Source organism: Petromyzon marinus, chromosome 25 (genome assembly GCF_048934315.1).
Source record: "Petromyzon marinus isolate PM22_M1 ecotype Great Lakes invasive population chromosome 25, UKy_Petmar_22M1.pri1.0, whole genome shotgun sequence".
NCBI lineage: Eukaryota > Metazoa > Chordata > Hyperoartia > Petromyzontiformes > Petromyzontidae > Petromyzon > Petromyzon marinus.
This window is the reverse complement of record NC_133691.1, coordinates 13,149,089-13,165,575: the sequence shown is the minus strand read 5'-3', so window position 1 is coordinate 13,165,575 and position 16,487 is coordinate 13,149,089. Positions and strand designations below refer to the sequence as shown.

Below are 16,487 nucleotides of genomic sequence, written 5' to 3'. Positions count from 1 at the left end.
CACGTCCAATTGTAGAAGCTAAGCCGCATTTAGGCCTGGTTGGAAGGTGGCTTCGGAACACCAGGTGTTGTAGGCTTGGGCTGGGAAGGGGCCAGAAGGTTTAGGGTTCCAGCAATGGAACCCTAAACCTATCTGTGTGGAGCTCTAAGTATTTACGTGTGTTTTTAGTTAACAGCGGTAGTGTAACGGTAGGCATATTGTGATACGAACCCAGTAACCCGAGTTCGATTCCCGCTCACGGTCAACACCAGTGACGATTATCGCAACTGGGCCTCCCCTAGGCCGACTCAGCCTCAAATGAGTAGCTGGTGTTGCGTTTAAACATTGCCACTAGGGAGACAAAGGCGGCCGGGCGTGCTGCTGGCCACCCACCCCCTCGTGTGCCGTGCCGGCTTTCATAGGCGCTCGCTAACAGCACTTGCCCCAACAGTCTGTTTTGTCTATACGGGGTGTCTTTGTCTTTATGAGAGCACCACGAGCCCAAACCCTCATCAAGTGATGTGGTCCCACCCCCTCCTGAAAGAGCATCGCGAGGACTCTGGGGGGTGCTCCCGGGGTGAAGGAAGCAACGACCGCGGGCGCGTTTGTCTCCTCCCCGCCGCTTCTCCCCCTCCACGTTGCGAATGTTCGAAATGCGCGACCATCGATTAAAACGGACTTTTTTACACATCGTTCACACACGGGGGCAACTTTTGTCGACGGACAAACGATACCCTTAAAAAAAAATTCAAATCGCGAAGGGCTCCGGGGGCCGCATCTCGAGATCACAAACGGCTCTCGTCCCCCCCCCCCCTCCGCGCACCCCCCCGCCACCCCCCCCCCCCCGCCGAGTCGGGGCCACGCTCCATCGACCCAAGACAAGGCTGCTGCCACGTGGCAACAACAACCAAAGTGAGACCAGTGAAGAATTCTAATAGAAGTATATATTTATATACACACCGCTAAAATAAACAATGCCGCAATGGAGGACCAGGATAATCAAACAACTCCAATAATCACGATCAGCGTCACATGGGCATGCCTTCATCCGGTAGATGATTTGCAACGGCTGTACATGTTACGGAAATCTTACGTGTAAAAAAAACAAGACAAAGATCCCCCCATTGAACCTCAACAGACTGTTAGGGCAAGTGCTGTAAGCGAGCACCTATGAAGGACGGCACAGCACACGAGGGAGTGGGTGTCAACACCACTCATGGCCGCCTTTGTCTCCCCCCCCTGGTGATTTTTACGCACTATACGAGGTACTCATTTAAGCCTGCCACGACCTAGTGGTGAGCTCAGGACCAGTTCAAATATTCATCAATTAGCAAGACAACAAATGCACACAGTGCCTTCCGTAACAGACTTCCATAAGCCATACGAATAATAATTAATGGTATCTTCATGCATACACTATTTACATTGTAGGTGGCTTGTGTAACTCCTGCTTTCATAAACCATGACAAAAGCTCATGATCACATTTTATTTAATATAAAAAAACTCAACACACACACACACATATGCGCTGACTTGAGGCATTCTCGCCATCACACTGATAGTGGCTTGTGTAACTTCCATAAGCTGTACCCCATAACAAGCTTTTTTATTGGTCACGGTCACGCCAATTCCTCCTCCAAAAGCCGAACGGGACTAGCGTTGTGCCAACGGCAAGTGGCTGAACAGTGGAGGCGCGTGGCCGGGAGACGCGGCAAGCCGCTCGGTTCTGATGGCGTGGCCCACACAGGGCCTAGCGCTCGCTTCACTGGTGGGGGTTCCCTCGAACACGTGCCGCCACCACCACCACCACGATGAAGAGCCAGGGTTGCCACCTGTCCTGGTTTTCCCCAGGATGGTCTTCTTATTGAGTGAGGCAGTGTTCCTGAAAAATCTGTGAGACTGTCGGGAACATTAAATAACCTCACAATTGCCAGTTGCGCAATAGCAATGATGCACCACTCGGGACGATGCGGTCGCAACGTAGTTCGCCCCTGTTCTAGCATTGCGAGGATCTTGTATATCCTAGTTTTTTTGTACCTCAGAAGTGGCCACCCAATGTGTGTGATTGGTGTTAGCGTTGGGCTATGGTCAAAGAGGTGGTAACACTACATGAAGCCAGTCATTAGGATACAGCTTCTAAGAACGGTGGACACGGTTGAGCACGGCCGGAGAAAACAGAGAGGACCCCATACCACCGAGAGATTGCCACTCAAATATTCTGACGCAGGGAGAGACGGAGTGGATAGGGTGCCGGGGAGGACCCATCCCACCACGGGGCGCTGTGCCCGGCACCTGCTGGCATGGGAGCCGGCGTCCAGCGACTCGCGAGCACCGTGATGGCGAAGCCATCAGCCGTAATGCATCGCCTGCGCGGCAGCCACGGCGGGCTTGTGGTTTTGGGTCCTTAAAGAGCACCCGGTGGATTCTCGAGGGCGGCTAATCACCGGCCTCGGTGCTTAGCGGGCTCGCAAAATGGGCCGCACGTCCGTGCTGGGGGTGCACGGCTGGGTTGCCGCCCATGAGCTGCACTGCCGCAATGGGTTTCCACGTCTGGTCAGATGATTTGGTTCAAAGCACAAACTGGGAAAGATAAATAACATGTAAAATATTATGCACTCATGATAATACAATTTTAAGATAACAAAAAAAATATCAATAGCTTGGAAATATTATTTTTTTGCCTGCGTTGTTTAAATAATCCCAGCTGCTCCCAAACGTCCAAATGAGATTTACTCCACCGGCTCTATATATAAAATCAAGCCAGTCCGTGAGGTCGTTACCATGACAACTGAAAACGAAGATGCTTAAAAAGTACTTTACCTGCATTTCACACCCAACAACGCGTCTCGCGTGCGGAGCGAGTCACTCGACTGTTCCCCTGATTGAAGGTGTCAAATTAATGTTCCCATTCCACATGCAGCGCCACCCCTCCCCCACCCCCCAGCAGAGGTGCGAGTGTCGTAGCCACCACCATCGCTGCTGCTACTGCTGCCCGAGCCCCTCCTGCAAGCGATCCACTGCTGCCCCCGTGCCAGAGGCGATGGCAGAGAGGAGGTGGGTGAGCGCGCTTGTCGATGACAGTGTCCAGGAGCACGCACGCACGCACACCATGCATACCACGTGCACACGCACATCACGCACACACCACGCATGCACCACAGAGGCTAGGCCTCGATAACTAGAGGGGGTCGTAGTGGCAGTGGGCCATTGGGCCTGTGAGATGTTAACTTCCTAGTCTGGTAGGCAGGAGGTTGTGGGTTCGATCCCGACCCTAACACCTGTTGTATATTTGGAGTTAAACCAATATACATTAAAAGTATTTGGCTGCTATAAATTTCCATGCGATACGCCAACAAGTTGAGCTACCATTTATGCCGAAGTCGCTTATGAAAATGAGCTTCAAAGCTCAGTGGGCCTTACCTTTAAAACAAAATAGTTTTCAGTTCTCACCACTGACGAAATTAACGCACTCGGTGGCGACAGATCTCGGAAGCTACGCAGGGTGTCGAGCCTGGATACGGCTTGCATGGGCGACCACCGTGAAGGGCGGATTGCCAGGCGGTGGTGGTGGTGGTGGGAATGTCGGGGCAGCAGCGGGAAGGGCGCACAAAATGCAGCCGCTGTGAGGGTTAATTAAAGTAACGCTCTCGGAGCACGCGAAGGCTCTTTTGCAGCGGGCCGTCGGGGCATCTCAAGTATATTTCCCTCGTGTACGGAAACATTCGTTAACCGCGAGAATTAATCAATCCCGATTTCACGACATCAACGTGAATGCATAAAAAAAAGGCAAGGCCTGTACGCATGCCAACGGACACATCCGGGTCGGATGAAAGCTCATTCATTAACGAGAAAAATACGGAAAATATTTACACAACCTGATGAATGTGAAAATAAATACCACGTTGGCACGGTTTGCAAAGTACGATATTGTTCAATTACAGCCAACATATCAAAGTAAACATCAGTTCAAATTCTTCTTTAATAAAAGTTCCCCGCGTACGACCTTTGCTTTGATTTTCCAGCCATTTCATACAATCTCAGAGTAAGCGCATCACTGCAAAGTGCAAATTAAGAAGGGATTTAAGGAATCCGGAGGACCTTTATACTCAGAATACGACAGATCCCTTTGGATTTAAAAATATTTCACAGAAGCCACTTTGAGCCAGATTACTAAAGCGTGCCATCGCGCGGCTCCGCAAGACAGCGGCAATATCGCGACGGTAAAAAAAAAACAACACACGGAGCATGGGTAAAACCGGCGCGAGGCGGGCAAGGAGATGCTTAAAATTCGCAGCACTCATTTCGGCTCCAACGCCGCTCGCCCGGCTTCAGTGGATCGCGTACGCGCCCGTTGTGGCAGGGCGCGGCGTGACGGGGGGGGGGGGGGTGGGGGAAGCGCGTCCCCGCTCATTAGAGAGGCGCGAAAACAATAACGATTTCACGCGATCCACTCGGGCGCGTCACGCGCGGGGACTGGCGGCGAGGGCGACAAAACTGGGCAACAGTGACATCCCAAGGCGGCGCCACACACTGCAGCACGATCAACGGCGGCAGCGGCGGCGTAGCCATCACAGGGACTTGGCATACGGAGACCCAGCTTGGCGCTCAGACACCGACCTCGACGCTCAGTCCGTGAAACTGGACTAAAACGAAACTATTTGTATGTTACCAGGTCAGGCCCACTGAGCAGTCGCTCTTTTTCAGGCGCAACCTGGCTATCACAAACTATAGCTCAACGACGTGGCTTACCATCATGTGGATATTTATATGTCGATTCTAAATGTGGAGGGAAAACCCGGAGGGCCCGGAGAAAAAAAAAAGACACTGGAGCATCAAGACTGGCACACGGACAATGATCTGGGGCTCGGACACTTAGAATGATACTCGGACACTGGCACCAAACAGAGCTGGAAATTGGCACTCAGAAAATGAGTCCGACACACAAACAGACAGGTACTCGCACTCGGATTCTGACCCGGCACTCAAACACAACGAGGCGAGCACTCGGACACCGAGGCTGGCATTCGGACACCTAGACTGGCACTCAAATGGGATGCAGACGCGGACTCATCACTCAGACACCGAATGCGGCCCTCAAGGCACTGATCCTGGCACACAGACATAATCGCCAGCACTGGCACCGCAGTGTGACAGTTCTCAGACGCATTCGTTAAAAGCTGCATTTAAAACGTAAATCTTTCAAGTTGGACGGATTAAGTCGAAATTCTTCAACCAAACTAATACATTTGCTTTGCTCACTCCGTGAAAATTCTCGTGACTACCGATTTTTGTTTCTGTAACATTGCGGCATCTACAGACCGCATGGCACGGCACAGCGACGCGCCCCGTTGCTTGTGCAGCGGCGGCAGCAGCAGCCGGAAGGCCGCCACGGCTGTGGTGCGAGCACGTCACCAGTGCACCAGTTCAATTCGAAGCGTATACGCGGGGGACCGAGCAAGTTTTATTTTTTGGGGGTATTTTCTTTTTTCCGGATGAGTTTCACTCTGCAACGTGCCCTTTGAAACGCAAATTATAGCAGCGGTGCGATCGCAAGCGCGCGAAGCGCTCGCTCGCACGCTCGCGCGACCCCAACACTTGAACAAACACGGCCGGTGCTCGGCGGACCCCCCCGTAGCCCGATCGCTAGACCAAACCCAACAGGAAATCAAAATGCCTCGGCCTTTATTACGCAATCGCACATTTGTAATGACGCGAGCGCTGTCGTCGGCAAGGCGGGTGGCGGCCGCCACTACGAGCAAGCCTGCCCGAACATGTGACCCGCTTACCTCCTCGGAAGGGAGCTCTTCCCCCCCCGCACAGCTTCGAGTATTTTCTAAGTTTCCTCTTTGAAATACAGTATTCCGTCGAGGCCTCACTGTAAAAAAAACAACAACGACAAAGGGAAATTAAACATTTGTGAATGAAAATATTGCGACAGAAATGTCACTTTTTTTTGATGGCCAAACCGATACCAATCGCTCACATGTCTCTCCTTACTCAGAGGGTTATTTATTTATTTCCCCTTCGGAGACTTAGGTATAAAAAAACGACCGCGAAGATATGACATGCATCACACAGGAACAACAACAACAAAAACCCCGTACATACTGACCAGATGAATTATTTACGGCACAGAGAGAGGTGCATGGCCTGCCGGGCCGAGACCCGCGCACAGGAGGGGTTAAAATTGGATCTCTCGGGGGACAGGGAGCTCCCCGAGGAGTAAAAATTTAGGTGCGGCAGCGCGTCTCTGCAGAAATGGCGCCTTGTTAGTCATCGCCAGCGATTCCTTTCCCCGACCGCCCCCCCACCCCATGCAACTCCCCTCCAAACCCAACCCACGGCCCGAGCAACTCGGCCGAGCCGGCGCCGCCGCCACCGCCGCCATAGCGAGCACACCCGCGCTTGGGGTGCCGGCAGCGGTCGTACCGGCGGCACAGTCGCCCTGCCCAATCCTCGCTCACGCCGCACCGATCGGGGCCGGTCCAGCCACGCTCCGGGTCGGACGCGGCCGCTATCGCAATAAAATAATAAAATAAGTAAAGGGCGGGGGGGGGGGGGGGAAAAAGAGATGAGACTGCTTGCCCGACAAAAAGCCAAACATCATCGGAATGGCAGCAGTGACCAACGTGGAGACGTTTAGATTTCGCTTCGTGCGTTCCTTGCCATATTTATTTTATTCTCAGAGAATAACTCTGTGAAATAGAAAATTGCGTTGCTTAAATTTCCGGCATGTGTAGAAAGTGGTCGGGATTTTGATTTTTTTATACTCCCGTGTCAAAAGCATGTTGTTTCAGGATTTTTTTTACAAAACTTCCTTTCACAAATTATCGAGTCGTGGCGACGGCAACATGGGTTCCCCCTTCATTACCAAACGCACCTCCCGAACATTTTCATCCCCGCCAGCTTCCTTTCAACCCCCGCCGCCAAAGCGGTCACTCCTCAAATTTTATTTCATCGCCCATCGAGCGGGCACGACCTCAGCGAGCGACCAACACTGGCATGTCGGCGGCGTCGCGAGCGAAGTCCCATTCGCAGCGCTCACGGCACCGCCGCCGCCGCCGTCGTGGTCATCGTCGTTGCCCCGACCATGCGGGTGTCTGCCGGGCGAGTCGCGCGCCGCGAGGGGCAGGACAGAACCTCGCCGACATGCCAGAGCGAGCGGGCGGGCGAGCGAGCGAGCGAGCGAGCGAGCGAGCGAGCGGGGGGCGTCAGCCGTCGTACCAGGCAGACCCCACGCCTCGTCGTCGCGCGTCACCGAGGGTCGCGGCGGCGCACTAAGCAGAAGCAGGCGGCCTACTTGCCGGCGCGGTTCAGGTTTCCGCGGCGCAGAGGAGACACCGGCGGAGAGAGCGCGGCGAGGAATTAGCCCAGCGGGCTGCGGCAGAGAGAATCTCGCTCGGGTCGCGACCCGACATGGAGAGACATTGCGGCCCCTCTCCGCCTTTATTCTTTCTCCACTCTAATCTCGCACGGCGTTCGGTTTGAGCTTTTGAAAGATATACATTACGTACCTATGCAAATCTACTTGCAAAGCATCGGCATGAAATGTTCGAGAGAAATTGTGAAGATGGCGTTTGGTATTACATGGTGCGCCAAGAAAGTAAATGAAATGCCGCACCGCAGGTGTGCTTAGGGGACAAAAAAATATAGACGTATAAGGCGCATTAAACCCGGGAGAAGCCAGCGTTTAAATTCGACAGAACGTTTCGATATCGTGCGCGCGTGAACACGCATGCCGCCCGCCCGGTTGGGACTCGAGTCGCGGGAGTCCATTGCGACGAGGAATGCGCGAGTGAGAGGGGGAGCCATGCATCACGGCGCCCGATTGACTCGTCGCGTCTCAGGTAAGTTTGTGATTTGATTTTTTTTGTCAGCGCCGCCGCTCCACCGGCAGGAGCGCGCTCCGCTCATCACTCACTCACTCGCTCGCCCACCCACCCACCCACTCACTCACTCGCCCTCGGCTGCTGCCATTTTACGATCAGTGCTTGACCCACTCCGCCATTTTCTCACGTCCAAGACAAGCTCTAATATCGCACAAGAAATGTGCATCCGCGCGCCGCCAAGACCTTTGCCGCCTTCCAGCTTTAAGTTACAGGTGGGTCACGCTCAAAAGGTCTGCGATTTTTCTAAGCCGCATTAATATTTGATCGGGCTTTTGATGCCAAACCAAAGACAGGAGTCACGCGCGCGGCGGCCGGAGGACGGGCACGCAGGTGCCCAACGGAGGATTTGTTTATCGTTCATGATTGTTTTTCCCCTGCGTTTAAGGATGATGATGATGATGTCCAAGCACGAGCCGAGCGAGTTGGGTCTGCGCGGAGAAACTTCCTTTAGGGCAGGCGCGGAGGCGCTGGAGGGCAGGCAGGGCTGCCGCCTCCACCGCCACTGCCACCGCTGCCGCCACTGCCGCCAGTCTCCCAACACAAGTCCTGGCCATTAACTCTCCCCCACCGACCATCAGCAGAATCTGCAAAGCTCACAGCTGGAACACAGCTGTCGTTCATTTTTAAACCACACGGAAAATCTCGGGCGAGCGTCAGTCGCACCGTGAGATTCACTACGAAAAGAGGTGCTGAACACCATGCACGCTGCAGCGAGGTGACCACTCGCACCGTGCGAGCGTCGAAGAGCGATGAGGAAAAGTGAAGAATAGCGACGAGGAGGAGCGATGAGGAGGAGCGATGAGAAGCGATGAGGAGGAGCGATGAGGAGAAGCGATGAGGAGCAATGAGCGGACGAGAAGCGACAAGAGCGATGAGGAGGAGCGATGAGTGATAAAGAACGACAAAGAGCGACAAATACTTGGGAACCATTTCAATCGCACGACGAAACTTCTCCATCCAAGCCACAACGAAAATTGATGTCTCAGAATTATTAAAAAAACCTATAATTAAATGTTCTTCCGAGAGTGAATGTCCGAGTCGTTTGCATCGTACATGCACAGTGCGTGCGTCACGTCCTTTGCGTCTAATCATACTTGTGTAAAATGTTGCGAAAGTAGTTTGACCGAGAGAAGAGTTATAGATTATAAATGATATGGGATATACTGATAAATTTAGCAACACGCCGTACGCTATTATGATCTGTGCATTTTATGCATATGGAAATAACATTTGAAACAAATCTTAAGAAATGGTATCACAAATGTTTTATTCATGCAGAAGTTTACATGCTTATACACAATAGATGATATTTAATCACTTTTGAAATATGTATAAAAATGTCTTTAGAACTGCTTATTGTGTTCAGTTTGTTGTCCTTGCCCCACACCTCTGATTAGCACGGTTGGCTACGTACGGTGCAACGGAAATTCAACATATGTTGAAGGATGTTAATAGTCCTACATGTCAACCAACTTGTGGAATCGACTAATTATATTTTAGTTTAATCGTCTTTGAGGGAAAATGACAGGCATTTGCACTGCTTCGCATTTAACTCGAAATCGGCATGAATCATGGTGGGAATCGTGAAAAAGTATGCCACAGTGGAGAGGAACTGTTAACTCCCTCGCCTGGTATCCAGGAGGTCATGGGTTTAATCCTGACCCTGACGTCTGCTGTATATTTGGAGTCTGTATGCCTCTCACCGTGGTCGTGGAATTTTCTCCGGATCATCCGGTTTTCCCCTCCACATTTAGGGACGCAAGTATGGGGGAATCATGTGATGTATAGGGGCCCCGTCGGCCAGGAGGGGGCCCTGAACCAAAAGATAAACCAGCAAAACATTGTAACAAAAATTACAAAAAGTATTCATTAAAAATGTACCTGCAGTCTACCATGGACCGAGGCCGACTAAGGCATCTGGCTATCGTATCAAAAGAGTAGCATAGAGTAGCGCGATCCACCCACTGAGGAAATCCTAGACCAATGGAGCTGGCATGAAAGCAAGACGCACGATAACTTAATTGCGAGTATTGTACCTTTAAATCGCATTATTAATACTGTCACTGAGACCGTCTTATTCTACACCCAATACATGGTGCAACACAAATGATATATTATTGTATACGGGTTAAAAACATATGTAGCTATTTCAGGAAAAGTGAGTCGGGAGAAAGAAGGGGGGGGGGGGGGGGCCCACAGTCGTATCTTGCATCGCCCCATTGAAACAGGTAGTTGTGCCCCTGCATACATACGTATAGTTTTTATTAGTTAATCTTATTGTTTTGGTCCATAAGCGTGTTGTTCTGGCATGTATGTTGAACTTCTTTCGCCAAGTACGCAGCCAACATGACAGCCGTGCGTGTGAATATCAGCACAGCCGCACCTCGATAAAACGCATTTCTACCCTCGCCTTGGCCTCTATTGTTTCCTCGGCCCTCCTCGCCAAACAGACCGTGGCGGTTACGCGGCTCTCTCCCGTGTCTCCAAATAAAGAGAGAAAGAATGATCGACCGCTCAGAATTCAACCCCAGGGATATGATCGCGCGTCCCACCGTTGACGCGTTTACATTTCACAATCACGGTGCGAAGTGACGGGCGCCGTGCCCGGCCAACGTCGGCGACAGGGCTCTTGGCCGCACCAAGCCGCTCCGTCCCCGTCACGCCGACTCCCCGGGTGCTGTCGCAGGTAACACTCGCCGCTCCAGACGCCCCTGGGCCTCAAACGAACGTCGCCCCACGCGCCCCACGGATTTAAATGTCCGAAGTGGGCTCCGTGGCCCCGTTACTCCCTCGCGAGCGCGCAAAGACGCGCTGGCGATATTTTGCGAGCACCGGTCGCCGGTGTTTCGCGAGCGCCCGGCTCGGAGGTGGAGGTGTGGCCCTGGGTGCGGTTAGGCAGAGAGAGTAGCGTGGCTCTGGGTTTCGGAGCAAAAAATGGGACCGTGGCTAACGCTGCAGCAGTGCAATCACACAGCAAGCGTGGAGTGGCGGCGGAGCGGTTAGCGCAACACGCCGTGAACCGTGACCGGGAATTTGTACCCCAAGTTAAATCCCAGGCCACGGCTAACGTGAGCAGCGAGCTACGTCCGAACCGCTGCTGGGCCCTGCCCCCTCCCCCCCCCTTCGCCAACTCGCACTGCTGATTGGCAGCCAAGCATGACAAAATGACCCCCACGATTGACGCGGCATAAGAGTGCCCTTCATCCAGCAGTGGATTGACCAAAAGGGCTGTGCATCATTCTTATTACATAATCATGCAGCCAACGTCAACTACGCAGCTTAGTGTGAATTATGGAACATAAAACCCGGCACTTATGAGAGCACGAGCACATTCATTTCATTTCGGTTGAATTTATTTTTTATTTCGCTTTGGAATTCTTTTGTGCGAATATTGAGAATGGGGGCGGGGGTGGGGTGGTAGGGAGAGAGAGAGAAAGCAAAGCTACTTCCATTCCGGTTTTATTGCAGAGAACTCCGTTACCGAGCGCAACGTCTCAAGTCCGACCACAAAAATAACAGGGCTGAGGTTTTTAACAAACGGTTTCTAATTATCTCCACTGCGATTCCACGAGGCCGCAGCAACCCCGACGAGGAGGCACGCGACACAACCGCAGCACCTGCATGGCTTTCCCTCGGGAAGAGCCGGCGAGCGGGCCACCTTGCCAAACGCAGAACACCCGAGCAATGGGCACAATTAATTTTAAAAAGGGAAAAGAGAAAAAATATTCAGGCCAGTTTCTTATCCCCACTGACATCCACACCACTGTTTTTCAGAGCCCATCCCATCCTGCATTTCTGCAAATTGAATCTCGCTGCAGGGAAACATTACCGAACAGCGATATTAAAAATCCAATTTGCTGGGCCCGGACCGCGGCGATCCTTCATCCCTTCTCCAGGACACTAAATTTATTATAAGAGAGCGCCCATCATAAAAACCTGCGTGAATTCAGTGGGCTGCACATATATGAAAAAGAAGGGGGAGGCGCTTGCCGAGCGGGCTCAGCCGCGGCTCCACGCTGCTCCTATCTCTCAAGGTCATCCCAGATGCGCGCGGGGGCCAGAACGAGAGCCGTGCCCTGGCAGCCACAAGCTTTCCCTGCCGCCTGTTTGCGAGCCGCCATTTGTCCCGGCAATTAACCCTTTCCGCCGGCGCGCGCCCGCCGCTCCTCCCGGCTGAGCCACGGCGAGCGAGCGAGCGGAGCTGTTCGAGCCAGTTCCGCTCGCGACGATGACGACGACGAGGCCCCCGGGCGGACGGCGGGACGAGGGTGCGGCCGTCGCCGCGGTGCGGCAGACGCGGGGCGCGTTCCGGCTCGCGAGGCCACGCTGCCGCCCGCTCCCGTGCCCCTTCCATGCGCTCGCCAGATTCGCGGCACCGGCGCGCCGAGGGTTAATGGCGGCTCGCGATCTGTATGACAGCACTGTCCGATCACATCACCTTTTTTCCCCTCCTCCCCCCTCTTACCGCTACGCACAATTTTTTGGCAGGGGATGGCGGGGCGACGTGGGGGGGGGGGGGGGCGCAGGGGCAGGGATGTTTGGGCGTCGTCAATCACTTCTGTTAGAGCGAAGGAGGAAAAAAAAACTTCTTGGGTTTGTCTCAAATGGCCTCAATCCATTTTATAGATATGAAATGTTAACTGCATGGACGCATAAATGGTATACAGTGTGAAATCACTAAGCAGAGATAACACAATATCCATAAACTTCACCGAGCCATACTTTACACTAGAATGCACCCAATAATGATAAACCTTAAATAGGACCGGCTTTGCATTTTTTTTCGAACTTTATTTAAGACAATTTTAAAGGGAAAGCAGTAAAAAGAACATTTCAGGGCACGGTTATTAATAACATTTATGCCCCAATATAAAAGCTTATTGAAATGTGAAAATAAATTATTTATTAAAAGAATACATGAATGCAATGACTGATTGTTGTAATTTCTTTGCATTAGGAATCGCCACTCTTTCAACTTCTGGGTGTAATTTTCCACGGGACCCTGCAGCAATTACATTTTGAATCGAGGAAATTACACCGTGAATTAGTGAGGCCGGAGAGGAGTAGGGGGGGCTGCCGCGGGCCAGGCCAGAGAGACCCCCTCCGACAAACACGCCAGGGTCGGAGGGCAAGACAAATTATCACCGGTAATTCCTGCGCCTTGAAAAGAAAAAAAAACATTTGTTCAAATGACGGCAACCACCGCGGTGACAGAGAAATATGTACACAGCCCCGTGCGCAGGCTTTAACGATGCATTCCATTGTTGTGAGATTTAAGTCCGGATTCTCAACAAGGGCTCTGCAAAACACACCCAACTCATCTCCCTTGCACACAAACCAGGAAAAGGTCCGATTATGTACGAAACGTTACACTTTAAACGTGGCGTTTGTGTACGTTACGTAAAAAGATATTTAACAGTTTTTTTTTCAACAAACGTAATGAGTGCGAGCTCACATTGTTATCCGTTTCGAAACGGCAACAATCGAGCACGCACAACACAAAAAGAAACGCCGCGCGATTAGCACGCGCGGACACGTTGGGATTTCAATATCGACCACACATTAATCACACCGACGCACATTTTTCAGACAAACGTGATGTATGGCGCGCACAATAACGCCAAATCTACAAAATCAAGTTAACGCCGTGCCATTGGTGGTCGTTTTAAAACGTGCAGCATTCCGAGGCGATCTCGGGGCTCCCCCCCCCCCCCCACTGCGTGACGCCCTGCCCCAGTCGTGCCGCCTTAAAACCCTTGCGACTACGTCGCCACCTGCTCCAAGCGGCCGTCGCTCGCGAGGCCGCACATCAGAGCGCTCGCCGCCTCGCTCAAAAGGATGCTCCCCCCCCCACCTGCCCTCCTCTTCCGCTTCGGTTTAATTTCCCCCCCCCCCCACCGAAAAAAACGCAGCTCTATTGGCACCAAACTCCACGAGCACCGCTCCCGAGAGCGATTGCATTTCAGGGGTCGCGGGGGTCAATAGGACTTGCATTCAAACAGCTCGAGCCGGTAACGCGTACCCACGCCTCTGCCGCCCACGTCAAGTTTAAGTGTGAAGTTCAATGCGGCCGCAGCAGCGGCAGCTCGTGATCGGCCTCTCTCCCGCTTAACGAGGTCCGTCACCATCTGCATTCGCGTAAATAACCTTCGCCGGCACTAACGGCGCTTGGCCCCCCCGATTCGCTCCATCAAAGACAAGCGCCGCGCGGTCTGAAGAGATCTCTCGCTCTCTCGCTCCCTCTCCCGGCGCTGCACCAATGAACCCAGGTGCGCCGGCAGCCAATTTGAGGCGCAATCCACTCAGAGGCGGCCTCAAAGTGACACCAATCACCACCACCACCACCACCACAGCGACGTTTTGCATTCACTTTGCTCTACAGACAAACTACATAAGTTTAACACGTAGGCTTTCGCGACCAATATCATCTATAACAGGTTTTTTTCTGGGTTAGATAGCGTATGTAATAATTTTAACCATTCGGATAGCTACAGGCTTAGTGCTGCTTGGAAGCGAATCATCAAGTAATACATTGTTTAAATGCATGCCTATGCAGGTCACCATACGTCAATGGTGATTACCTGTGGGCAGACAATAACAAGTACTGCTATTTTATTGCACACAAACGACAGGAGGTACAAGAACAACATGCATGCATAATGTGTACGCATAATGTTTGTTTATCACCATATGAGTAACCCAACCGGTACTGGACACCCGTTATAATTTATATGCGTTCATTAATTCCCCTCCCTTCGCACGTGAAGGGCTCACAAGTGACGTCATCACATCTATCCCTCGATTTAAGGAATGAAACAGGAGGATTTCTCCACAAATCTGGCTGTCCGCCTGATGATGCTCGTTATAATTGCTGGCGAAACGTCGTACTCAGATTGTAAATGTTGTGGGCTTACTCTCCAACACACAACCGGTGTGCTGTACTAGTAATTAATTGGCACATTTTGTTTACGCGACGAACCTTACTAACTCGCTATGTCTGGTGGTGGCGGGTTTAACGATACATTTATATTTACATGATCTATCTAAGAAAAAGAACCTGTATTTTGGATTAAACAACATAAGGTATAGTGTTATTTGACAAACAATCTATTAATTATGTTATTCCGTGTTCACACAGGACACAGGGATATAACGTTGTCATACATACATGTAATTATACACACTATGTATATGTAGGGCATGATTTGGCGATACTGCGTCCACAGTGGTGCAAGAGCACAAACGACTCGACACGTTTGTCAACAACACCACCTTAAGGAGGGTCATTGCACGAAACGTCACCTATTACACGTTTCCTTTCAACGCAGGGTCATTGACAAACGAGTTGAGTTTTTTTTTAAATATAGGCTAAAATGTGACTATGAAAATAAATCCATAGGCGATAATGGTAATCTGCATACACGCGCACACTCTCTCTGTAGCATATGCTATTACACATACCATATATAGGATACATTATTCAGTTACACACCATATAGGTCGTAGCTATTAAGCAGGGCCCTTTTACCAAACGTGGCATTGCTCGTTGTTTACATTCACTCTCGGTCAGTGGATGACAAGCAAAGTGGCATCCGTCACGGGTTCCCTTCGCTTGCTCCGTTCACGCAGGTTCGGCGGTGGCCGTTAGCAACGCGTCGCGGTCCATTCGACACGGGGTGGGCGACAGTGGTCAGCGTATCGTGCCACGAACCTCGTGAACCCGAGTTTGAGACGTGGCCGTAACACACGCGAGTGGCGAGTGATATCCAAATCGGTTCCGGACACCCCTCCATCATTAAATTGAAATATCCTTACACGACCACTGCTGTGATGCTGTCCGATCTAAAATGTTGTACCTTAAGCATTACAAGTAAATAAATAATTGCTGCGAGCGGGCGTGAGAGAAGCCAGGCCAACCTGGTGCAGAGCAGATGTACCCATCGACGCGACTTTAGAACAACACTCCGTCCGGCGACATGGAAAATATTCCCGCACCCGGCACACCACGTCCCATCAATCGTTTCCCCTCACTACGGCTGCACGGCATACCAGTCACGGTGCCAACCCACCTACTCCACTTTACCGGTGACCCGGAAAACATCAATCCAGAAGAGCAAGCTCTGTTGCCTCGCACAAAACTTCCGGCTTTCGCACCGAGGGCCCAGAAAACGACACCGAGGAGGGACCGCAGTGCCGGATTAAGCTAGTGCGGGGCCTGTAGCATATGTTATAAAGGGGCCTTCAATAAAAAAAACACAAATATGAAAACACAAATGTTTTACTTGCATAGTAACGTAATTGTACTTTTTCATTTGCTATACAGCCAGATAATGCGACAAATCGCTAACCTTAAACACCCAGTCGATCATAAAAGTTTAAGGCAGTATAGTACTACAGTAATAGAGCAAGTGCAGCATCACTGAACCGGAATTGATAGTTTGAAAGCATTTAGCATGGGGCCCTTGAAAGTGTGGGGACCATAGCATATGCTACTTTTGCTACTAGGATAATCCGGCACTGAGGGACGCAGGCAATCCCCGTCAGGTCGAGGTCCATCGAGACCCCGAGCCAGGAACGCTTCCCGTGCGGGGACCATGCTCAGGGAAGCACCCAGGGTC

At 51.7% G+C, this 16,487-nt stretch overlaps 2 long non-coding RNA genes across 3 annotated transcripts; one reads left to right on the top strand and one right to left on the bottom strand.

The window, feature by feature from the left end:
- Positions 1-1,452: 1,452 nt before the first annotated feature.
- On the bottom strand, positions 1,453-6,230 carry LOC116945750 (uncharacterized). Its single transcript, XR_004403365.2, has 3 exons — positions 6,093-6,230; positions 5,767-5,855; positions 1,453-2,560 (listed from the first exon to the last, which is right to left on the bottom strand). It is a non-coding gene; the product is annotated as an uncharacterized LOC116945750 (long non-coding RNA).
- Positions 6,231-6,739: 509 nt separating this feature from the next.
- LOC142929149 (uncharacterized) lies at positions 6,740-9,221 on the top strand. 2 transcript variants are annotated; one of them, XR_012945332.1, is made up of 2 exons: positions 6,740-7,827; positions 8,255-9,221. It is a non-coding gene; the product is annotated as an uncharacterized LOC142929149 (long non-coding RNA). The 2 variants fall into 2 exon arrangements; XR_012945333.1 differs by lacking the exon at positions 6,740-7,827 and adding an exon at positions 7,840-8,081.
- Positions 9,222-16,487: the final 7,266 nt, after the last annotated feature.